This window comes from Saimiri boliviensis, chromosome 18 (genome assembly GCF_048565385.1).
Source record: "Saimiri boliviensis isolate mSaiBol1 chromosome 18, mSaiBol1.pri, whole genome shotgun sequence".
NCBI lineage: Eukaryota > Metazoa > Chordata > Mammalia > Primates > Cebidae > Saimiri > Saimiri boliviensis.
This window is the reverse complement of record NC_133466.1, coordinates 15,159,050-15,185,756: the sequence shown is the minus strand read 5'-3', so window position 1 is coordinate 15,185,756 and position 26,707 is coordinate 15,159,050.

Here is a 26,707-nt window from a genome sequence, read left to right as displayed (position 1 = left end):
AAAGTGTTGTTTATGTAAAAGAAACATTTGATAACTCAAAGGATAATGCTTTCAACTCTGGTTTTTAGCAAAGATGCAAATACTGTTCAAATAAATAATGCATCTACCAAATATATTTACATAAAGTAAAAGCTTTTTTTTTTGCAGCAGTTGAGACAACATGGCTCAGGTACACTTTGGCATCTGCACAACTACTCTTATTCATTAATGGACCTTTGTGATCTAGGAGAATGCATAGTTAATACAGCCATTAGAGTAGCTCTTAAATATCTGACTCTTAAAAGAAGCTTAGAGAAAATCTAGATTATTATTAATTTATATTTGAATATTCTGAGAAGAGCTTTTAGTACAGAAATTCTAAATTGTTGAATAAAGAGAAAGTCATGCACACCAAATACCAGATATTTGTTAGACAAAATTGCATTCTGCTGTGTAACTTTAAAAGCAAAACTTGGATTTTCACCCAAAAAGAAGGCTATCACCCTATAACACAAATGTAGTAAGTAAAAGTGGTTTGGTACCCAATTGCTTTTCTCTCTGAAAAAGAAAAAGCAGCTTTGGATCATGTTGGTGGTTAAAACCATAATTGATAAATATTCCAGTGTTCTGTATTATGTAATTGGAACATAAAACAATTTATTTTTTAGTTGTTTGTCATATTTCTGTGCTCTTGAATTCTTCTGGAATTTACTTTCTCTTTCTAAAATTATTTTTCATTTTATTTTATGAATTAATAATTGATTGTTATTTTTGATAAACCATCATATATTTTGATAAAATACTGTGTGATGTTTTGATATATGTCTACAATGTGGAATGATCAAATAAAGCTAGAAACATATTCATCACCTAACAGACCTATCATTTCTTTCTGGTGAGACATTTGAATTTACTGTTATTTTAAAATATGCAATATATTATTATTAACTATATGAAATATACCACACCTTTTAAAAAAATGGGCTGAGGGTTTAGGTGTTGGTCAAGATGAAGTAATTTTAGTATAATCCATCTCTCTCACTGATTATTTTAAAAACTCTGGACAAAATAAAAAAAGTAACATCTGAAGACTCAGAGAAATAAGCAATAAAAGGCAGATGGGGGCGGGGAACTAAAAACTTGAAGAATATCCTATTAGGGGTGATGTTTTCATTTCTTTCTCCTCTTTTATCTCCTATCTTGTATGTGAGACATCTATAGTCGTACAACTATGCAAGGGTTACAGTCAGCAAAAACTCCATGTGAAGCCAGAGCACCAGAAAAGAAAGATTACTGTGAGCTGGAGGGTGTAGAAGAAATCCGATTAATTTTTCTAGCTTCTCATTTTTTTCCCCAACCCTGTTGTAATGGGCAACTGAAATTCTGAAAACAGCAACAACAAAACTGTTTCTGACCAGAAGGACTGACTGGAAAAGGGGCACACATAGTCCAAGACTGAGGATGGAATGCCCATTATTTTCTGTCTTTTGTCTCATTGCTTTGTCCTGATAACAGTGACCAGTCACAAGGAAATGCACACAAGAATCTTAGGTGACTAAAATTCTAAAAGAACTACTGTATTTCTGGCCAGATGGTGGGGAAAAGGGAATTCCTAGAAGCCAAAGCATGTGATGAGAATCCCAGAGAGGAGAGCCTGGAGAGGGGGATCTCCTAATTCTCTGTATAAAGAAGCACAAACCTTAGGCTCATCCCTGAACTGCATGAATGTGGTACAGGTCCAAACAAGCATTAAAAAAAAAAAAAAAAAAAAAAAAAAAGCCTTTGGGAATTAAATTACAATGGAAACCAACATCGAAGGCCCAGACTAATTCCTGAATGACACATACCTGGAAGACACAAAAACCGCTTATCATTGACCTTGTAAATTGAACTCACGTTAGAACCACTAACCACAGAAGGGAGGACAGATGCATGGTCTGAAACTAGCTGGATTGGTTGTCTCCTTAAACAACCAACCAACGAACAAAACAGACACTTTTGTAAGAATTTTAATAGGACCCAGCATCTCACAGCATAATATTTTAAAAATTTAAAATACAATCTAAAATTACTCAATTTTTTAAAAATCCCAGGAATATGTGACCAATTCTCAAGTAAAATGATAACCAAACTATGCCAAATCCAAGATGAAGCCAATACTGAAATTATTGGATAAAGACTTTAAAACAGAGACTGTAACAGTGCTCTATGACTTAAAGGTAAGCACTCTTGAAATGAATGAAAACATAGAATTCTGGTAGAGAAGTAAAATGTAATTCATAATCCGCATGAAAAATTTAGAACTAAAAAATATAACATTTTAAATAAGCACTATATAGACTCAATAGCTGGATGGATATGACAAATAGATGAGTCTTTGAACACAAATACAGAGTAATAGAAGTTATTTAATCTAAAGAACAGAGGCAGAAGGCTGAAAAATTAACAGAGTGTTAGGAAACTGTGAAACAATATAAAAAGCTGTAAGTAAGCTCTATGTCATTGGAGTCTCATATAAAGAAGAGAAAGACTGTTGAAAAAAATGTTGAATAAAAATGTCTGAAAGCTTCTCAAATGTGGTGAAGGATATACAGTTATAAATTCCATAAGTTTAGCAAACTCAAAAGAGTAAACTTAAAGAAAGCCAGAACCAGACACATATCAAAATCAAACTGCTGAAAACCAAATAAAAAGAAAACCTGAAACTCTCATTCTTTATTGTTGGGAATGCAAAATGATTCGGCAAATTTAAATGACAGTTTGGCAGTTTTCAATTAAGTTACACAGAATTGAGCGTTGAACAGTATGGGTTTGAATGACATGAGTGTGCTCACATGTGAAATTTTCTTCTGCCTCTGCCCCTACAACAGTCAAACTAGCCCCTCCCCTTCCTCTTTTTCCTCAACCTACTCAGTATGAACATGATGAGAATGAAGACCTTTATGATGACCCACTTCCGCTTAATGACTTGTAAATACATTATCTCTTTCTTATGATTTTCTTAATATTTTCTTCTTCCTAGCTTACTTTATTGTAAGACTACAACATATAATAAACATAACATACAAACTATGGATTAGTCAACTGTTTCTGTTATTGGTAAGGCTTCCAGTCAATTGTAGACAATTAGTAGCTACATTTTGGGGGAGTCAAAAGTTATACACAAATTTTTGGTTGTGCAGAGGTTGTACCCCTACACCCCATGTTGTTCAAGGGTCAACCATATACATTTTTTGTATGATCCAACAACTTTACTTCTAGGTATTTACCCAAGATAAATGAAAACTTAAATTTACACAAAATCTTGTATGTAAGTGTTCATAGAGTTTTATTTACAATTTCTCAAAACTGGAAACAATTGGAATATTCCTCAGCTGTTGAATGCATAAAGAAACTATGTTATCTCCATGCAAAATTACACATCAACACATCTGCACAACAAAAATGAATGAACTACTGATACTCCCGGAAGCATGGATGAATCTCAAATGTGTTATGCTGTGAGAGAGAAGCTACAGGCACTATATTATTCAATTGATATGACATTATTCTGGAAAAAGTCACTGGAATCCACAATAACAGGTTAATGGTTGCTAGAGGTCAAGTAGGGAGAGGAGATGATTATAAAGGGGCAGCTGGAGGAATTTCTAGGGACAATGGAGTTACTCTGTATCTCAATTTTGATGGTGGTGACATAAAACTATGCATTTTTAAAAAGTCACAAAACTTCACACCAAAAAATGTGGCCATTATTCTATGCAAATTAAAAGCCAAATAAATTGAAAACAAATGGAAAAGCTTATTAGTAAATATTGAACAAAATGTTCAAATAAAACCTTCCTAATGAACATATGTTATTAACATTCAGTGTTAAATTGGCACTATTCTTTTCTCAATGTTTTTAATTTAAAAAGCATATCCTTCTTTATTTAAAATTTATCAGTATACACCAAATCTTCAACAACAAATTAGAAAATATACTAGAAATTATATTTGCTTCTTCCAACAGCAAAACAACAATAAAATACTTAGGAATAATCATATCGAGAAATGTTAACAGGATCTAGATAACACAACATTAAATATTCTACTGATAGACACAAACGAAGAAAGGGTATATTAAAAGTCATATTATGTTCTTTGATGGGAGAATGAATTATATTTCTAAAAATTAAGATCCTAATAAAAGTATCAACATAATATTTTTAAAACTAGTCAAGTTGAGTCTAAACTTCATTTGGAAAACCAAACAAGTTTTTAAAAGCCAGAAATATTTTGGTCATTAAGAGAATTGGCTGTGGGGGATTGGGTGCAGCAGCTTGAACTGTATTATAATGATTTCATAATTAATTGTGCTCTTCTCTGTTACAAAAGTGCAGACCAGTTACTGGAAATATACATCAAATCCAGAAATAGGCACAAATTCATTTGGATGTTATTGTGTAATAAAGCAATATTATGTATCAGAAAGAAAAAATGCACTGCCCAATTAATGGCATTTTTATTACTATGACTGGGAAGCCATCTGGAAAAACAAACTTGTGTTCTTATCTTACTCATTATAACAAAATGTAAACTTGAGGTTAATCAAAATGGTTAATCAAAACACCTGATAGATTTTTCTCCTAAGCGCTCAGAATAGGAGTGACTTACACAGGATAGAAATTTCAACGGATTCACATACATTTTTAGACACAGTGACTTCACATAGAATGGAAATGGAAGTTGCCATGTATGATATATGATGGCTACCTAGAGATAAGTCTGGTTAAAACAACCTCCTTTGACAGTATAAACTTTTCTGATTTTGTTCATTTGGGTAGTAAGAATGTTGGCCAAAGTGGCTATGTAAGTTTCATCTAGTTCATATATCTAGCTAACAAGGGAGTTCCTCCAGCCCAGTCAAACTTGGGTACACACATGGATTTCATGGTAACTTAGAAGCCATCTCTCTCTAGCTCAGCCTCAAAGCCTTTCACACTGAAGAATAAGACACCACTGAAACTTTTCCGTGAGCTCTAGCAGCAGCCAATAAAAGTGTCCTTTTGGTATTTGGTACAAATGAAGACATTTATATGGACTTTTGTTATTATTCCACCACTTCTTACTCTGTTCCTATGGTTAGTCTTGCCCCTAATACCTTGGGGCTTCTCAGTTGTCATTTTCTAGTTGACTTCTAAGATAAGGAAGTTAAGGTCTACAAAGAGCTTGTGACAATTCCTAGCACATTATAGGCATTCATTAAATGTTTGCTATGCTGTTGTTGCTACTAAGGATGGTATTGTAAAATTTTTAATTTCAGAAGGTACCTAGTGTCACTTACTTGGCAACATAAGGATTGCATCTTTAGGAATTATCCTCTCTGTTGCACTAGAAGAATCCTTATCAGTTCTAAGCCCCTGTTACCCATACCTCACAATGTTATGGCTAAGAGATAAGTATAAACTATTTAAAAAACATCTTTCTAGTTAGTGGTTTAAAGTCGGACAACTTGCTTAAACATTTTGCCTCCGTTTTCTCACTTGTAAACATTTGACAATAATATATATTTTGTGGACCTGTTCTCAAGATTTATCAAAATAATGCAGGTAAAGTGCCCCTATACACATCCGAGCATCCAGAGACCAGGGGTGGGCCATTCTTTACTCATCACTGTGTCTCCAATAATAAATATAAAATCATAAAAGTCATTTATCCAGCTAATGCACAACTCTTTTTGGAAGATACAATGAGCAAAATGTTCTCTAAATTTCCTTTTAGTCCACAATTTTATATTTTGTTTCAAGTTGTGGAAATAAACTATTCACATTGGATTTATGATGACACATCTTTCAGTTATTAATTATTAAGACATGGTGGTAGAAAAATATTAGCTAATAAATGTACAAGATATAATCTATTTTTTAAATCATTATTTTGCAATCCCAAATATTTGGCATAGTCAAGAATCATCAATGAATGCTACCTATCTGGCAAGAAGTTTTTTAGGGAGTAGAATAACACAGACACAAAATATTACTGTAGAGATAACTTATCAATTACAAAGGGGTAAATACACTTTTACCATGTAGAGACTCAGTGGTCACCACTTTAGTTAACCAAGTTAGTATTATCAATAATAAGACAACATGACATTATAGGCCTTCCTATGTGACACAATAAGAAATACTGTTATAAAAGATCCTGGCACAAATGTTAAATCTGAAATTGATCACAAGGCATAAATAAGAAAAATCCTAAACAATGACTGGCTTGGCCTTCAAAATAACTGAGTCATGAAGAACACAAAAAAGGCAAAAGAATATTCTAGATTAAAAGCAGCTAAAGTAGCATAACCATTAAAGGCAATGCATGAGCATTGATTAATAGATCTTAAAAAATTGGGATGGACAATTAAGAATATATCAGATTGTCAACATTTTGATGATATAGAATTCTTAAAAAAATTTAATTTTATACATTTCAAAACTGATAGATATATTTCAAATATTTTAACATATGACAATAATATTTTGTTTCTGTAGGGAATGATGTATTTTGATAAGGAGGTACACACACACACACACACACACACACACACACACACATATATGTAAAGAGAGAGAGAGAGACACAGAGAGATAAAGAGAAAAATAAAGCAAATGTGACAAATTGTTAACAGTTGAAGAGTCTTGGTGAATTGCAAACAGGCATTCGTGGTAATATTTCAACTTAATATATGGGAGGAAAACTTAATACATTGGGAAGAATAATATACAGAAGTGAATTGTCTAATTGAAAACACATACCTTAATAATGGGTTTTCTGGACAATTTTTACAAAAAGGATTATGAAATCATCAAGTTTGATAACTTGATTTTCTGTCAAACAGTTTTCCTTCTGAACTGGAGGCTCAGTCCCTCATGCCCCTGCTGCCATTCATGCTTTTAACTTTGATCCTATGGTGAGTTAGTAGGCATAGTTCATACTAAAAAAATGCTAAATTAATTGATCTTAAAATTAGCCCTTTAAGCATTCAAAATGACTTCAAAAGACAGTGCTAAAAAACAATTATCTAATACGCTTTATATTTAAATATTCATTCACTTTTGTATTCTACAATGTTGATATTGTCCAAGTCTGTGTCTGTCACCAGGAGAACATCAAGCCAAAAATTTATTAATTTATTTATGATTTTTAAAACATATATTACTTATTTATCTCTTGAGTAGCATGTCAAAAGGGGATTTGAATTAACTCAGGGCATTTCATTAATCCCTAGAGAAAAATTCGGAGGACTCATTTTATTGTCAACATTTTGATGAAATAGAATTCTAGAAAATTAATCATCTTAATTTTATGTTTCAAAACTTATATGATATATTTAAAATATTCTAACATACTAAAATGGTATTTTGCTTCTGTAGGAAATGATACATTTCAATAAGGAAATATTCAGATTCATATATACACACATACATGTACACACACAAAACATACATATATATAAAGAGAGACACAGACAGAAGTTGACTCCTCATGCACAATGCCTTAATATTTGTCCTTCAGACTAACATTGTTCTTGACATGACCCTATGATCAATCAAATGCTCAGTAGAAGTAGACCACATTGCTTTGAGTTTCATTAGCCTCACATTGATGTGTCCTAATAGGGAATAGTCAAGATGGTATGTTGGCCTTTTCGTAGGGCGCATTAAATTTTAGCATAACTTCCTGGTCTCCTTTGTCAGATTATACCCAGGAAGGTCCAAGGAGGATGTGCCATCTTCATTCCCCATTTTATTTGGTTCTCCAAAAGCCAGACAATGTCTTACAGGCACATCTTGAGAAGATCATCAAAGGAATTTGTGACATTTTAATAACTAAGCTTCAAAATAACACTGCGGAAAAAAAAAAAGATTAATGAATGCCAAATGTTAGCTAAGCTTTGCATTTGTTTTTAACTTTCTTTGCTTTTAATACAAGTAACAGTGCACTAGAGTAACTATACTTACAGGGACAGGAAGGCTCTATGTCACAAAAAGTACTTGTTCCAAAGCATACAGCTAATTACTTTTATTAAAATTACCAAAGGAAAATGTACAGTAGCTTCAGTTTCTTCCTCAAGAAGGTATAACTTGCTTACTTGATAAGAATTGGAGATGAGTGGAAACTTATACTTTGTCAGCTAAAATTAATTCACACTGCAAGGGGAAAGTATTTGAATGGTATCCGGAATTGCTTTAAACAAATACACCAAGGCTGAAGTGCTTATGAGGAATTTTGTGAGGGAGCAGTTGGAATTCTATACTGATTCTCTCCTACACTATTTTTTTTTTAGCCCTCTTGAAATTTCATGTATTTAGTTTGCTTTGGCAAGATCGTGTGGCTGAAGTAATATTAGTTTTCTCCCTATGTATCTTGCTGGGGAGGTGAAGAAGAAGAGAGATGAGAGAAGTGGAAGTCTTAGGAGTATCGTACTGCAATCCTATACAATAAAAAGAGTTTAATCAAATGAATAAAGCTCTCTTTCTTTAAATATACAGGAATATAACTATTTAATAAGGCTCTTCAAATGCAGAGGCTAAGGTAATTTAGGCAAAGTAGCACTGGTTGCATAATTAATGTGACTATTCTGGCCTGAAAAACAGTATTTTTATTATAAACCTTATTTTTATTTCCTGAATTTGGGAATTTTTTTTTTAACTTGTAGTAGATTGTATCACATTGAACCTGGGATGAATGGATTCATCAGGATAGGAATAATTTTATCTGTAAGGATGTTTATATTTTAGACAGCCCATAAGAATACCTAATGAGCAGCACAATGGATATTAAGGTAACACATAGGAATCCCAGTTTATTCCCTTATTTTATTGGGGTCTGTGACCATATGGGCCATCAAGTAAAGAATGAATGCTTTAGTAGCAAACAGATTGCTATGTATATTCGGTAGAACAGAATTTTAAACAACAGTCATAAGCTTTGCCCTTCAGCCAAGTAAGAACAAAAACGATTTGTTCTTCTCTTGCTGTGAATTTCTGTAACTCCTTTGACCTCAGTAAATACAAAAATCATTTTCCTCAAAAAGAAGAGGCAGCTATAGAAACTCTATAGTGAACTTGATTTTCCCATTCTGTTCTTATTGGGATAAAGTGGGCAATTATGGGAAGATATTTTAGGTTGGTGCAGAAATTAATGGCAGTTTTTAACCATTATTTTCAATGGCATAAACCACCATTACTTTTGCACCAAACTAATAGTGATCCAACTGCCTTAAACTGTCATTGGCAAAGGTAATGAAGTGGAATGTATGTAGAGGATAACTGGACAGAGAATCTGCATATCTGTCCTTCCTCTTTCCCCAAAACAGGTATGAAGGTAACTGCTATGGTTTGAACATGTCCCGTCCAAATTCAAATGTTGAAACTTAGTGGCCAATGTGATAGTATTAGAAGGTGGAGTCTTTAAGACGTGATTAGGGCCTGCGCGCTCCTCCCTTGTGAACAGGATTAAGGCCCTTATATAAGTGGTTTCACACAATGTTCAGCTCTTGTTCTTCTGCCTTTTGCTACATGAGGACACAGCATTCCTCCCTTTTGGAGAAAATAGCAACAAGGTACCATCTTGGAAGCAGACAGCAGCCCTCTGGAGACACCCAAACCTGTTGGCGCCTTCATCACTACTCAGCTTCTAGGTTTATGAAAAATAAATTTCTGCTCTTTATCTATTATCCAGTCTCAGGTATTTTGTTATTTAAAGAAAGAGAGTTTTATTTATTTGATTTATTTGATGATGTATGTTACTTAGTCCTTCATCTAAATGGACTAAGACAGTGATTCTGTGTGCCATTCCACTCTCCTGAGGGGGTGACATACCAGTCAAGGGCATAAAATAGCCTGCCAGCCAGTTTGCAACGGACACACTAAAACCCACATAACTACTTTGCATCTTTTTAATTAGTTAAGGTTATTTGTGTTGCTGGAAAAGTCTCTAGAATTTGTCAGGGACACTTAGGAGTAGTTAACTCAGTGGAGAAGTGAATACAAAATACATTGCTTTGAAATTACATACACATACACTTTTTACTTAGAGTTTTTGTTCATTTAAGATTGCCTTTGGTGGCTGGAGTAAAGCATGTTAGGAGTTGGACCTTGAAGCCAAGTTTACAGAGGAAGCACAGTATTTATTTAGAATGTGTGTTTTAGCTGGGACAGACTGCAATGAGCTATTGCTTCTATGCTGTCAGCCAGGCTAGCCCTGGGTGATGCTACTGATATGAGCAAATCCTTTTTTTTTTTTTTTTTTGCACCTCATAATCAGGAATTTATGTTGAATTATCTCAGTGCTCACGTAATTCTAATTTCCATCTTAGCTCTCGTGTCACCAGATAATAAGGTATATAGCAATCTGTGCCATTAAAATGTCAAAGTGCTTTGTGAACTATCCCCAGAAGATTGTTGATTGCTATTTCTTATATTTAGGCAAAGAGAAAACTAAGGAATGGTGAAATGAAATGTTCCTGCTTTAAAGAACTAATATTCACAGGCTTACAGCTGAATTCATTAAATTGCATTATTGAGTTGTTGAGAGAAAAATATAAAATTCTTCCAAAAAGAATTTTAAAAGAAGTAAATTTTTATAATTTATTTATAGATATGAAGAAATTAAAATTATTTCACAGAAATGATGCATCTGTATTACTCTCCCTTATATTATCAGTAGCTCTTATAAACCAAAATGGCTATGAAGGGAACTTTATGAAGTCTAAAATATTTAAATGTTATTCAACAAAGCAATAAAATTATGAATGTGCAAGGTAAATTATTTTTATTACGAGAATTTGTATGTTGGTAACAGACCTTATAGTTAGTAATTCCTCATTAGGATTTATTTAAGTTAAAATGTCCTTTTATATTTTTGCAGTTTAATTTCTTAAAGACTGAACGATTTACATTACATTTAAGGGAAAGGTTTATGAGATGGTTGGTTATCACTGAACCGTAGCCTCAGACTGCTTTCATCTACTTTGTACACTTCAATTACGTTAATTTGAAGTTTGGAGGTGGAGGTCCCTAATGCTATCATTACTGAGATGTTTGTAGAAAGCTACCTAATCAGTGCCGTATGTTAAAAGCAAACATTAGTGAACACATATCCATTAAAATATGTTTTATCTGCCTGTCATATTTTCTTAGTTGCATTTCAGTAATAAGCTTCTTTACATAATACAATGGCAGTTGTAGCCTACAGAGCACTTGTGAACCTTGACTGAAATGTAAATCACACTTGAAAAATGCCTTAAAGAAGGATTTGTTTCCTTTAGACTCTGAATGGGAATGGTATTACGTATCTGGTCCCTGTAAGCATATCTCACACTTGAGGTTTATGACTGTTCCAAAGAGAACTTCAACAATGAGTACTGTGAAATAGCAATCATGAAGAAATTAGCAATGTTATGGGATTATTTTACACAATTTTAAAGCAAGATTTCTCCATTTTTTTTTTACACAGTTTTAAAGCAAGAGTTCTCATGATTGCCATTTTAAGCCAAGTGATCACTGTTGTCAGGGCTATCCTGTGCATTGTAGGATACGTAGGAGCATCTCTGGCATCAATTTGCCCATTTTGGAAACCAAAAATTTCTCTATCCATTGCCAAATGGTCATTTGACCTCAAATTAACCTTCGTTGAGAAAAAATATTTGAGAGGAATTATATCACAGAGGGAACTGAAAGGTAAGAAATACACAAGCAAAGTATTATCCACTAGACTCTTTCCCTTTATCTGAAAATGCCCACCATTTGATCACTTAGTGCTTTTAATAACCAATTGCTTTTGCTACCTAGAGTTTGACTCATTCAACCTTAAATGTAATCCAATTACGGAGCAGAAAGTATATAATCATACAAGGTTCCCAAATGTTCTCTTTTTTAATCAATTCAATCACCAGAAAGTTCCTTTCTGTTCACCAAATTAACAGCTATTCAAGGAGTTCCTGGTTCAGAAACAAGAAAGCAGAGATTCACTCTTTCTGCTCCTATCATTTAAATGTGACTGACAACCTGGAAATTGTTCAACGAATAATGATAAAAGGACTCTGAAATCTGGAAATAAGAAGGCAAGCCGGGCCGGGCACAGTGGCTCACACCTGTAATCCCACCACTTTAGGAGGCTGAGGTGGGCAGATCACAAAGTCAGGAGTTCGAGACCAGCCTCAACAACATTGTGAAACCCCGTCTCTACTAAAAATACAAAAATTAGCCAGGTGTGGTGGTAGGAACCTGTAATCCCAACTACTCGGGAGGCTGAGGCGGGAGAATTGCTTGAACCGGGAGGCAGAGGTTGCAGTGAGCTGAGATTGTGCCACTGTACTCCAGCCTAGGTGACAGAGCAAAACTCCATCTCAAAAATAAATAAATAAATAAATAAATAAATAAATAAATAAATAAAAGGCAGCAAACTGATAGGAAACCTTAGTACTTTAGGTCTGATAATGCAGTAATTCCCTGGGTTTTATTTCAATCTTCTATACACCTCCCGAATGGGCACTGAAGAGGCCCACAGCTGGAAACCACCAACATAGACCAAAAAAATGCAAGAAAAACCACTTTTTCTGGCCAAAACAATTGGAGATGGGAAATCCAGCAGACACCCTAGAAGGAAGCCCTAACTCCTGCTCTGAGAATAAAGGGTGATTCTGTCTGTTGACAGTAGCAGCAGAGCCTTCGACTCTCCTAGTCTCTGCCCTACAAATAAGACACTGGTGGGCACTTTAATCTGCCCGCAGAATTGGCAGTAGTGAAGCTATGTGTCTTCCTGGTCTCACTCAGTGGATTAAGATCCAAGCCCAGCAGCTAATACTTCCCACAAAAGACTGCCTGGAAAGAGCAGACAGCCCAGGAAAGCACATTCTGTCCTCCTCAGCACCACCAGGGACTGAGTGGGAAGAAAGACAATCTGAAAATAATGAAGCAAACCAGAATGGCACTGCAAGGGCTCAGAAAACTGAACTCTTATGGGAACTAAATCCCACAAAACTAGACACAAACCTACCCCATAAACCTAAACAAAACTGAATGCTTTCTAAAATAGAAGATTTACAAAAAATAATCTTCTAGCATGAAAGGATAAAATTAAAAATTATTTGTTATATCAAGAATTAGCAAAATCACAATTTGAATAAAAGAAGACAATCAGTTGAAGCTAATACTGAGACAAACCAGATGTTGAAATTGTCTGAAGAGGAATGTAAATCAATCATCATAAAAATTCTTCAATAATAAATTACAAATCAAACTTTTCAACAAGAAACTACATTTACAAATGTTTTAATAATTATGGATTACAATAATAAATTTATGAATTTTTATAATTACAAAATTAAATGAAAAAATAGAGTATTTCAGGAAATAAAAGTTACAAAAAGAACCAAATATAGATTACAGAACTGAGAAATACAATACCCTAAATCAAAACTTGCCAGATTAACTCAATAGTAAAGGGGTCGATAGAAGACAAAAATCTGTGAACTTGGAAAAAGAACAATGTAATTCATTAAATCTGAAAAACAGAGATAAATATATGGTAAAAATGAATAGAATATCTATAGGCAATGATAAAATATCTAATATTAGTATTATTGAAATTTTAGGGGAAGAGAAAAAGTGTGAAACTAAAGAGGTATTTGGAGAAATGAAGGCTAAAAACTCCAGAGTGGTGAGACATGAACCCACTGAATCAAGTTGAATGAACTTCAAAGAGTATAAATACAAGGAAATCCACACCAAGACAAATCATAATTAGATTTCCAAAACCTAAGGGAAAAATTTTTTTTTTAGAAACTACCAAAGGAAATGAAGTTTATATTACAAAGGAATGCTATGATCAGTAACAACAGATTTCTCATCTAAAATTACTTCTGGATTCCAGAGAAGAAAATGGAGCATTTACGAGCACTGGAAGGAAATAACTGTCAACCCTAAATTCTATATTGAGGGAAATATCTTCAAGATATCGTCAAGAATGAAAAGGAAATGTACACAGTCTCAGACAAAAGAAAACTAAGAATTTCTTGCTAGCAGACTGCAATGGTTTAGCTGCGTCCCCACCCAAATCTCATCTTGAATTGTAATCCCCATAATGCCCATTTGTCATGGGAGGGACCAGGTGGAAAGTAATGGAATGATGGGAGTGGTTTCCCTCATGCTTTTCTAGTGATAGTGAGTGAGTTCTCATGGGATCTGATGGTTTTATAAGCATCTGGCACTTCGTTTGCTGGCACTCACTCTGTCCCACCACCTTGTGAAGAGATACCTTCCACCATGATTGCAAACTTTCTGAGAACTCCCCAGCCATGCACAACTGTGAGTCAATTAAACCGCTTTCCTTTATTAATTACCCATTCTCGGATATTTCCTTATAGGAATGTGAGAATGAACTAATACACAGACCTACTGATAGCAGCAGGAGACAGACAAATTCCTAGGCAGACAGGGATGGGTCCCAGGTAAAATTTGACCTTCAAGCTAAAGACAGCCTGAAGTCTGAAAACTGAACTGCCATTTCCGGGTAGTGTCCGGGACTGGCGTGAGAACTTAACTTCCTCGAGGTCTTTTAGACAATCAAATGGTACGTTTTCCAGGTCCACCCATGGACCAGTCAGCATGCACTCCCCATTCTGAGCCCATAAAAAGCCCCGGACTCAGCCACACAGTTGGCTACTCATTTGTGGGCTCTTTCTCACAGCAGAGGGCTACCCACTTGGAATCCTTTCTTGTGCCAAGAGCTTTTCTGTCACTCAATATAATTCTTCTCTGCCTTGCCCTTGCTCACACTCTGGTGTCCGTGAACCTTTTTTTTTTTTTTTTTTTTTTTTTTTAATCATGGGACAAGAACCTGAAACTCATCAAATGGCAGGTACGAAAAGAGCTGTTACACCTCCTGTTCACCAAGCTGTGGACAGTGGGACCAAATGAGCTGACATGCACCTGCTCGCCAAGCTGCGGACAGCAGGAAAAAGTAATAACTGGAGGATTTTGGGGGGGGGTGGGTAGCCTCAGGACTTCCCAGGTGAGAGCTGTAACATGTCTTGGGGCTCCAGTTGCTGTCATCTCCAGGTTTCAGGCATCACCACAATCCTCTCATCTAGGCGCAGTGCCCAACAGAGGTTGCTTGTGGCGTGCACAGTCCAGCCATGAGCTGAGCAGTCTTGGGCTAAGTGAGCTTGGTGGGCCCGAATTCCACCCCAGGCAAGAGGTCATGGTGGCCCTAGAGATTTCAGGCTGAAGAAGCAGCACCAAAGGAATTAGGGAACACTGTAACTCTCACTCCTGCTTGTTAAGCTATAAGAGTGAAAAAAGCCTCTTCATGCCATTCTCTCTCATAAGCTGAAACTACAGAAGCCACAACACTTCCTTTAAAGAATGGCTGATGGAAGATCTCCAGACATAATGCAAATGATAACAGAAGACTGGGTGGAAGTTTCAGAAAAGAAAGAAAAACAATGCTGTAGGTAAAAATACAAGTAGATTGACTATCCTCATGAATCACTTTAGTCATAATTCATGGTCATACATTTCTTTAGTCTTATTTCATGGTCATATTTTATTTTATAAAATAAAAGTTAAAGCCACAAACTTTATGTGGCGCCCGACGTATGCAGAGGAAATAATTAACAAAACTGCATTTGAACAATCAGTAGGATAAAGAGATTTAAATGCAAGGAAAGTTTTCACATTTCATTCAAAGTGGTAAAATGTTGAAACAAGCAGGCCATGATAATGATATGTGTATACGGTTATACATAGATGAACACTGAGAAAGCTACATAAAGCAATATACTAAAAAACATAAATTAAAGTAAACACCAAAATATTGTTCAAGGTACCCAAAGGAAGGAAAGAAAAGAAAAAAAGGATGAGAAATGGAGGGAACAAACAGAAACAAACAACAAAATAGCAAGCATAAGCCCTAATACAACAAATAATTAATGACCTTAAATGTAAATGGTATAAGTATACCAATTAAAAAAGCAGAGATTGATAAGGTAAACAAAAACAACTGTACGTTGTCTACACAAAACTTAATTCAAAAATAGCAAACATATGAAAGTAAAATGATAAGTAAAGATGTATCATACAAACATTAATAAAGAAATCAGGAGTTACTATATATCAGATAAAGTAGGTCTCATGGTGAAGAAAAGTACTATGGACAAAATGTTGCACTACAGTGATTTTTTTAAAATTCTCTATCAAGAAAATATAGCAATTGCAAATGTGCATTTGCCAAACCAGAGAGTTTCAAAATAAATAAAAATCTATAATTGTAATTGGGAATTTTAATACCTAACTCTTAACTATTTTAAAACCATTAGACAGAAAGTCAGCAAAGATATTGAAGAACTGGGGACCATCATTAATCAACAGGTTACAACTGACATTTATGGAGCACTTCACACAGCAGCAAAAATATACACATTATTTTTAAGTGCTCGTATAACATTTACCAAGATAGAACATATTTTGAGTCATAAGCAATAAAAAAGAATTGAAATGATACAGAGTATGTTCTTTGAACATAGTGGAATCATGGTAGATTTCAATACCTAAAAGACAATTTAAAAATTCTTCAAATACTTGAAAACTAAATAACATACTTTTAAATAATCTGCAAGCCAATGAAGAAACCTCAAAAAAGCTTTAAAATGCATAAAAAGGAATGAGAATTATACCACATATCAATAATTATGTAGCACAGCTAAAACAGTACTGAAAGAGAAATCTATATTACTAAATGTTTACAATAAAAAAGACGAAAAGTCCCAAGTCAGTAAGAAACTAGAAAACAAGAGGAGCAAAATAAACCCAAGGATGCAGAAGGAAGAAAGGAATAAAGAGCAGAAATCAATAAAGTTGAGAGGATAAAAACAATTAAATAAATGGAAACAAAAAGATAGTAATTTGAAAAAATGAAAAAAATTGATAAACTTTTAGTGTTATTGATAAAAGTAGCAGCAGATAAGGCATATGTTGCCAGTATTGGAAATAAAATGTAATATCTCTATATATCCTGCAGCCCTCAAAGCTGCATAAGGTTGATAAAGAAATACTAAGAAATGCTTTTCATTCATCAACTCAGTAGCTTATATAAAATAAAAGCATGTTTTAAAAAACACAGATTACCAAACTCAACCAAGATGAAGATACCCAGAAGAGTCCTATGCTGATTACATAATTTGCATCTGTAGTTTACAAGATCCTGGAAAGAAAGTCCAGGTGACTGCACTACAGAATTTTACCAAAGAAGAATGAACACTAAATTGACACAATTTCTTTTAGAAAATAGAAGAAGAGGGGATACTCTCTAATTCATTCTATGAAGACAGTGTTACTCTGACATCAAAACTAGATAAACATTACATGCAAAAGAGAGAAATACATACAGGAACTTAGATGCAAAAATCATCAACAACATTTGGCAAATGGAACCTGACAATATATGATAAATAATATACTATGACTAACCAGAATTTATTCCAGTTATTCAAGTCTTACCCAGTACTTGAAAATCAATCAATATAATTCACCATATCACCAGGTCAAATTAGAAAATCCATCTGATCATATCAATTAACACCTGAAAAGCATTTGACAAATGCAACACTGATTTATGCTAAAAACTCTCAGAGCAGCAGGAATAGGAGAGAACTTTCTCGGTCTCATAAAGAACGTCTACAAGTTTTCAATTCTTAAATCATGTATAGGCATAACACAGTTCCTACCAAAATTTCAGCAAGGATTTTTGTAGATATAGACAAGATTATTAAAAAATGTGTACAGAAAGGGAAATGACCTAAACTAGCCAAAATATTCTTTCTTAGAAGAAATCACACTTCCTAATAGTAAGGCTTACTATATAACTACGGTAACAAAAACAATGTGGTATCGGTAGAAGGAGAGACACATAGATCAATAAAACAGAATAGAGAACCCAGAAATAGAGCCACAAAAATATGTCCAATTAATTTTTGACAAAGAAGCAGAAGCAATTCAATGAAACAGTGATAGCCTTTTTTGGTAGATGGTGTAAAAGCACTGGACATCTATAGGCAAAAACATGAACTTTAACCTCTGCTTCATATCTCATGAAAAACTAACTCAACACGTCTCATGGATTTAAAGATAAAACAAAACTATAAAACTTCTAGGAACAGAAATAGGACAAAATCTTTGGAACTTAGAATTGGCAGTGGATTCTTAAACTTGACACAGAAAGCAAAATTAAAAGAAAAATCAACTGGACTTCATAAAAAATGTTTTGTTCTCCGAAAAACTCTTTAAGAGAATGGACAACAAATTACAGATTAGGATAAAACATGTGTAAATCATGTATCTCACAAAGGACTTGAATCTAAAATATATAGATAACTCCCCAAACTCAACATTGAACAATTAGAAAACAGGCAAAAGACTTGCAAATATATTTCACTGAAGAGAATGTACAGATGACAAACATATGAAAAGATATTCAATAACATTCATCATTAAGAAGGTGCAAATGAAAGACACAGTGTGATATCACCACACATCTATCAAAATTACTAAAATTAACAACAAAAAAGTGACACACCAAATTTTGGTAATTATGCAGAGAAAGTGGATCTCTTATACACTGGTAGTAGAAGGTAAAATATACAGCCACTCCGGAAAATAGTTTGGCAGTTGCTTTTAAAACAAAGATGAACTTACATGATACAGGAATTGTACTACTGGGCATATATGCAAGTGAATTGGAAACTTACCTTCATAAAGAGACTTGTTCATTAGTGTTCCCAGCAGCTTTATTCATGGTAGCCAAACATTAAAAGCGACTCAAATATTTGTCAATGGGTGAATGGTTAAATAAGTTACAGGATATTGCACCACATAATATTATTCGGCCATGTACAAGGAGAAAAATACTGATGTACACGACTTGGCTAAGCCTTGAGGAAATTTGTGGAGTTAAAAGAAGCCAATCTCTGAAGGATACAGACTGCATAATTCCATTTGTGCAACATTTATGAAGTAAGATAATTATAATGATGGAGAGCAGATTAGAGTTTGTCACATGTTGCAGATGGGAGGTGAGAAAGTGGATGAGTTTATAAAGAAGTTTCATAGGAGAATTTTGTGTTTCTGCTACAGATAAGTATCTTGAGTGTGGCACTGGTTACATGAAGCGAAACATGAGAAAATTGCATAGAGCTATGCACACACATACATACATACAAAGCTGAGTGTATATATAAACTTGTGAAATACAAATTCACTGTATGACTTGTACCAATGTCTATTTTCTCATTTCAATATTGTACTATAGTTATTTAAGATGATAGCACTGGGAAAGACTGAATGAAAGCTCCTAGGAACTCTATGTACATTTATTTGTAACTTTTTGTGAATTTGTAATTATTCCAAAATTTCTTAAAAATATAGGAGAAGTAACTCTGGAGGCAAAATGAATGATCAGTAATTTGGACATATGTAGGTGAGCAGCAGCTATGCTACTGTTGGTTGCAAGATGGTAAATTGAATAACACCCTTTTCTCTTCCTGGTCATCTAAGCGTCACCCTCATTGTCTGCTCTTGAGAAATTCCTTCCCTTCCCCCTTGATTACCTTTCTGCAAGTTTGATATATTGGGATAATTTTTAGATACAGTAACCTAAGTATTTTCATTCTAAGTCACATTCTTCTCTCTACTCTTCTTGACCTTTTCTTTCTGCTAAATAGGGGCCTGGGATATTGAAGTGCTATATAAAAAGTTCATCTCCGAACTAAGGACAACAATAGATAAACTGCTTTAATAAAAGAAATCCCAAAACATAATAGCTTAAATAAAAATGTATTTTTTTTTCTGATGTGATAGGCAGGCCAGGTCAGGAGGAGCAGCTTAGCTAAATTAAGAACCAGAGACCCAATTTTCATCAATCTTGTTCTTCTACATGTTCCCTGAATGTGGTTCTTTGCATTATTGCTGCTAAATTATTGTTCTGTGTTCCAGCCCTCAGAAATAAAGAGAAGGGATTTCCTTTTTAGTAAGTAGTACATGGGTTGCATACATCACTTCCATGCCTGTAATGGAATATTATTCAACTTTTAAAAAGAAGGACCCAGAAGTTCAAGGCTGCAGTGAGCTACGATTGTGTCACTGAACTCCAGCCTGGATGACAAAGCCAGGACGCTATCTCAAAAAAAAAAGGAGAAGAGGAAGAGGAAAAAGAAAGAAGAAGAAGAAGAAGAAGAAGGGATGAGGAGGAGGAGAGAGGAGGGAATCGTGTAGTTTGAAACAACATGGATGAACCGTAAAAAATTATGCTTGTATGTGGAATCTAAAAAAGTTAAATTTCTAGAAACCAGAGAGTTGAATGGTGGTTTCCAGGACCTGGGAGATGCTGTGGGGGACGGGATGCTGGATGGATGTGTGGAAATAATGGGAAAGTTGAGTCTGAAATCTGACATACAGCACTGTGACTATAGTTAACAACACTGTGTTGTATCATTTGACATTTGCTAACAGCAAAGATCTTAAATGTTTGAACTATACACGCACACCTGCAACTATGTGAGGTGATGGATATGTTAATCACCTTGAGCACGATGATTATTTCACAATTAAACATATATCAAATCAAGTCATATATTTTAAATATATACCCTGTTTAACTGTCACTTATACATCAATAAAGCTGGAAAAAATATATTTTTGCAGAAAAACTAGATCCTAGGTGTCTATATTCTGCGTGCTTGGTAATTTATTATAAGAACTTCTGAAGGCTGTTAAACAGGGCATGGGATAAGGAAGTCCATTCAGGGTAAGTGGGCTGCTTCTGAGCATTTCGGAGAGGAGGCAGGCCAGGAAGTGGATAAAAGAGCATGGAGGAGGGTATAAGAAACCCCACCTGCAACTCCAGCCATCCTTTTCCTAGGAGTAAAGGAGCAGGGCTAGAGGCTCCAAAGCAAGGCAGAAAACAGGTTGCGGTAAGGGAAATGCAGGCAGTAAAAGCTGGGAGAGAAGAGACACCTCTGCATCTCCACACTGGGCCTTTCCTCCACAGCATTCACATGAAGGAATGCGTAACATTGATGCATCTGTAACTTTAATACCCTCAAAGTATGGCTAAATGCCAGTTCTTGGCACAGTTGGGCAAAGACCTAGGAATTAAAAGGAGAGATAATAAAAGAGCAATACCCATTTAATTGGGGTGAGTGCTATATTTCTCCATCTGCAATTGAGACACCTCATTACATAGACAAGAAAAAGACACCATAGAGCTTTGTTCCTATACTCTACTCAATTTCTCTCTCCATTGGGAATCACCTCCTCCTATATTTTATTTCTGTTTTAACTCCATAGATACATATCAGTTTGTAAACTATTTTACTTTCCACTGAGTTCACACATAAGAAAAATATTTCAAGGAAAAAGATCTTTTGTAAGTTAATTTTAAAACATACCTATTATTACAATAGAACCGAACTTTCCAATCTTTGCATAAGTTATTGTCCCAGACAGTAGGGCTTGAGGGAGCTTAGAAAGATTTTTTTAATAAGTAGCAAAATAGAAAGAAAACAAAATGGCCAGAAACCTTGGTACGTTTCCTGTAAGCCTACCTTGCAGCTTCAGCTTGCTAGCTATATTGCAAGCTCATCTAGACCACATTATGATCACAATGTCAGCACTGATGCTAACGTTCAATTTTTCTTTACAAACTGTAAATGATCAAAACCACATGGGCAAAAAGATAATGGAAGAAATTAATTTAAAAAAGATTAGAAGCCACTTTCTTCAGTGACATGCAAGATAGCAGATTGACAGACAGCATTTGACGTTTCAGCCCCTGTAGACCTTTGTCTGAATCAATGCCAAAATGAGCACAGCACTTAGAAGACTTCAAGTTTTGTCAACTCTCTAGGAAATATACCAAACTGCTTACTCTGCTTACTTCCAGGAATAGTAATAAAATAATTTAAAAAGAGTTAAGGGAGACCGTTGTATTCTGGAGTAGAATACACAATTTCAAGTTTAATTGGGAGGTCAAGGAGAAGCAGAGAAACAAATAGACTAAAAATGTACACATAGAGAGAACATTGACTATCTTACAAATACCATCAATTCATCTCAGGCCTTTATTATAAAACATGTGGACTAAATTAATGAGAAAGATTGAGCAGTTTCATCAAACTTCCGTAAAAGACCAAAGTATGAAATACATACAAAGCTGAAATTCTTGTAATGTGTTGTAAAGATTTTTTCATTATTCACAAAGAAGTATGTGTAACAAGATGTCAGAGGAACCAGTTGATGTAAATAGAAATTCAATTAAGGAAGAAAAGAAATGGAAGGTTTTTAGAGAAGCAGCAAAATAAGACTGCACACGGAAGTGCTCAGTGAAACCTTCCTTCTCATTAAGGCAATTGGTTTACTGTCCCTGTTGTGTTTTATACTCATGCCCTCCTCAGAATACCTTGTTCACATCACGAGTCACTGTGCAGTAGCTCTGTCCATTGTTGCTTTAATCCTGTGGGTTCTTTCACTTTAAAATAACTAGTGATGCCTGCATATTCTGTCCTGACTTATTCAAGATATCCATGCAGAGCTCCCCTCTCTAGCCACACAGCAGCATAAACTAGGGTTGTATATTTACCCATTGCTAAGGTTTCAGAGGAATTGGAATGAATTCAAGGGTAAGGCACTGCCCAATTAGTTAAAGGCAATGGAAGTGAATGCAAAACACAAGGGTTGACCATCCCCATTTCACTCTTCCCCCTGGTTTCTCCATTGGGTAAGAAAATTTGTCAGGGTACCATGACTACTTGATGATGTTTTGTGAGTGAATCACAGTATTTCTCCTCTCCTCTCAGCATAGTTCCTTCTTCATGCATTAGTTTGAAGACAGCATGTTCCTGTAATCATCTGCTCTAGAAACAGAATAGAAATCATCACTTTGAAAAGCAAAAGCTTGTTGTTCGGAGTAGGACAGAAAAAAAATGACATCAACAATGCATTCCAAATATTGTAATTTTCCAAACACTTAATGTCAGATATCATTTCATACAAGTGGATTAATATTACTTAAAAGCTTGGTAGACAGTGAAATATGAATACATATTCATATTCAAGTAGAGAAAGCGTGGCTTATGCAAACTACAAATTCTGATTATTGGCAAACATTCATATAGATAAATCTCCCTTTTGCTTGATAATGAGTGACCATATTAAAAATCGAAGCAAAATACAAAAGGATAAGGATCTACAGGAACAAATTATTAGATTAAAGAATCGATGGAAGACTTTCACCTGTGGTGACAAATTGTTTAATTGATCCAATATAAGTAACAATAATGTGAAACCTAAGAAGCAGTATAGCAGAATAAATAAAAATACTGTATTTCAGAGGAAGGATATATTTTTGAAGGTGTTCTCTTCCATGGAACCAAAGAGGAGTTTAGAAACCAATTTGGCATCTTCAATAAGGTGCATAGAAACAGGAACCGGGCTGAATCTAGAGGCATGGTGTGCTCTGAGATCCAAGGGAGATAGTTGTGGTTGAGACCTGTGCTCCTGTAATTAGTGTTCACTTGCAAGTACTTCATGCAAGACAAGGACCAGAGACAAAACTACTGCCTGAAGTCAGGTTGTAGAGAGGGCTGAGTTACCTCTGAGAGGAAGCTGAGGCTTCAAGAAATGGAACTATGCTGTTGGCTAGACAACAGTTGGTAGAGTGCTTTGGGTTCTGAGAAGTAAAAGGAAAAAGGAAAGTCTCCCACAGTGAATTGACCTGTTTTGTTCTTATCACCAATGTCACTACAGAGCCGAAGGAAGGGAGATCCCAAAGGAAAAAAAAGAAGAAACCCTGAAACTTCTGTCTTGAATGATCCTGAGAGCCAAATAACATCTATTGCTAAGAATGAAAGCCAACAAAATGAAAACTCAAAATACGAATTCACTCCAGATAAAGTTGATTTTTTGCAAGAGTTTGATGCAGCCTATGAAATAAGCACATTCAGGATACTCAAGGAACAAAACTTGTGCATTCAAAAAGAACAAGAAAATATAAAGAAAAAACAGACATGAAACAAATACATATCAACATAGAAAAAAATCAATTTTAAATTGTCAATAAAATTTTAATAACTTTGAACAATTGATAAAACAAAATGAAGAATAAATTTAGTGTTTCCACGATGTACTAAGAAAAATTCTAGAAAAAGAGAATGGAGAGATTAGTCAGGAGGCTAACCTTGAAAATTATAAAAGGAGGTTTTTGGGTGTTTTTGAAATGAACAAACACTGGAATTTTCAGGTGGAATTCCCACTATAAATACTGATCAGAGAGAAAAATATGTTACTGTGCTCATGAATGAGATAATTTTAAATGACAGAAATCTGCATGGCATAGCAGGCATATGCAAGTCTCAGGCAAGTGTTCATTGAATAGCATGCAGTGCACGTCTTAGCAATGCGAGTCTTCCCAGATATGTCTTAGATATAATTACATGATTTCAACCCAAACCCCCGCAGACTGTTTATCTTGGAACGTAGTAAGATAATCGTACCTTCTTTACATTGGGAAAAAATGTTTCCCAAGGACTCTTTCCTTGTATGGTTCCATGTTCGAGTTGTCCACCAGAGGACTGTATGCAAAATTTGAAAGACAGAAGCAAAGAAGCAGCCATCACTTTCTGAAGGTGAGGATAATGAAATGCGGGGACAGACAGACACAAAAGTGCTTGTCTTTATTCTTCTACGCTTTGTTTCCAATTCTTCTTCTTTTTCTTTTTTTTGGCTGATAGTCCTGGTGGCCAGGTGTGACCCCATGTTACCAAACTCTTAACATGGACTCAAAAACATAACAACTTTTTGTAGAAATCTCCATGACCTTCCTCTTCATATTCTAACTTTGGAGGCTAGATGTGCTTGGCCAACAGGCAGATGAACTGAAAAATTGTCTCATTCTTCAGCTTTACCAACTACAACTATTTATTCCTGCCTATCCGGCTATTACCCTTGCTTCCCCCAAAATTATTTTGCTTGTTATTGTGTGGGAAAGGAATTCAGAAGAAGCTAGGCTTGACAATTTTCCTCTCACTCAAATGGTGGTTACTAAAGTGTTAGCTTGCAAATCATTGCCACTCACTCACATATCTGTTGCCTTGGACTTCTTCCCTCTTTAGCCACTTAGCATCTCATCTGAGGATTCTTCAGACAGCATGGGCTTCTCATATGGTAGTCATTCTTTACATAGTAGCTGAATTCTAAGGAGCAGGAAGCAGAAGGAACCAAGCCCTCCTGGCTCCTACTACATTTTCTCTCACAGGCATTTCCCCTCTACTGTTTTGCATGCTTAATTTTGTGGCACTGTAGGCTTCAAAAAGGTTCAGGAATAGTATAATCTTCATGCCAACAAAATTGACAGCTTAGATAAAACAGACATATTCCTTGAAATACTCAAAAAGGGAAAGCGTGTCCAAATCATAGATGTGATAGTTAATATTGAGTGTCAACTTGATTGGATTGAAGGATGCAAAGTATTGCTCCTGGGTGTGTCTAAGAGGGTGTTGCCAAAGGAGATTAACATTTGAGTCAGTGGACTGGGAAAGGCAGATCCACCCTGAGTCTGGGAGGGCACCACCTAATCAGCTGCCAGCATGGCCAGAATAAAAGCAGGCAGAAGAACACTAAAAGACTAGATAGCTTAACCTCCCAGGCTACATCCTTCTCCCATGCTGGATGATTCCTGCCCTTGAACATTGGACTCCCAAGTTCTTCAGCTTTAGGACTCAGACTGGCTTTCTTGCTCCTCAGCTTTCAGATGGCCTATTGTGGGACCTCACCTTGTGATCCTGTGAGTCAATACTCCTTATTAAACTCCCCTTTATATATACATCTACCCTATTAGTTCTATCCCTCTAGAAAACCCTGACTGATACAATAGATAACTTGAATGGCTCTAAGTAAATTTTAAAAACTTACCTTAAAACTATCAAAGAAAAGGATGGACACAGGTAGATTCACAGGTGAATTCTGCCAAACATTTAAATTATGAATAATACTTATTCTGCATGAAAAAGGGAGGAATTCCCAACTCATTTTATAACTCCATCATCACCTGGTTATCAAAACCAGACAAAAATCATTCCAAGTAGAGAAACCAGGCTAATTGCCAATGAACATATACATTAAAAAATCTTAACAAAATTTTAGCAAATAGAATCCAGCAATATACAAAAAAGATAATATTTATGATCGTTAATTTTGTATGTCAACTTGACACATAAAATTACAGAGTTCCCAGATATTTGGAAAAGCATTTTGGGTGTTTCTATGTGTTTTGGATGAGATTACCACTTAAACTGAAAAACTGAATAAAGAAGATGTCTCTTGCTCGCCTTGGTGGGCCACATGCGATCAGTTGCAAGTCTGCATAGAGCAGAAAGGTTCACCCTCCTCTAAGTAAGGGTAATCCTTACTGTCAGACTGCCTGACAACTGGAGTATCAGTGTTTTCTTGCCTTCAGTCTTGAACTAAATAATCAGCTGTTCCTAAATCTCAAGTCTGCCAGTCTGTTGACTGAAACTATACCACCAGCTCTCCTGGGTCTCTGTCTTGCTGACTTATCCTACAGATCTCTATAATTGTGTGAGCCAGAGGCATCTTCAGCCTTTCCAATTTCTTAAAATTTTTATCTATCTAGCTATCTC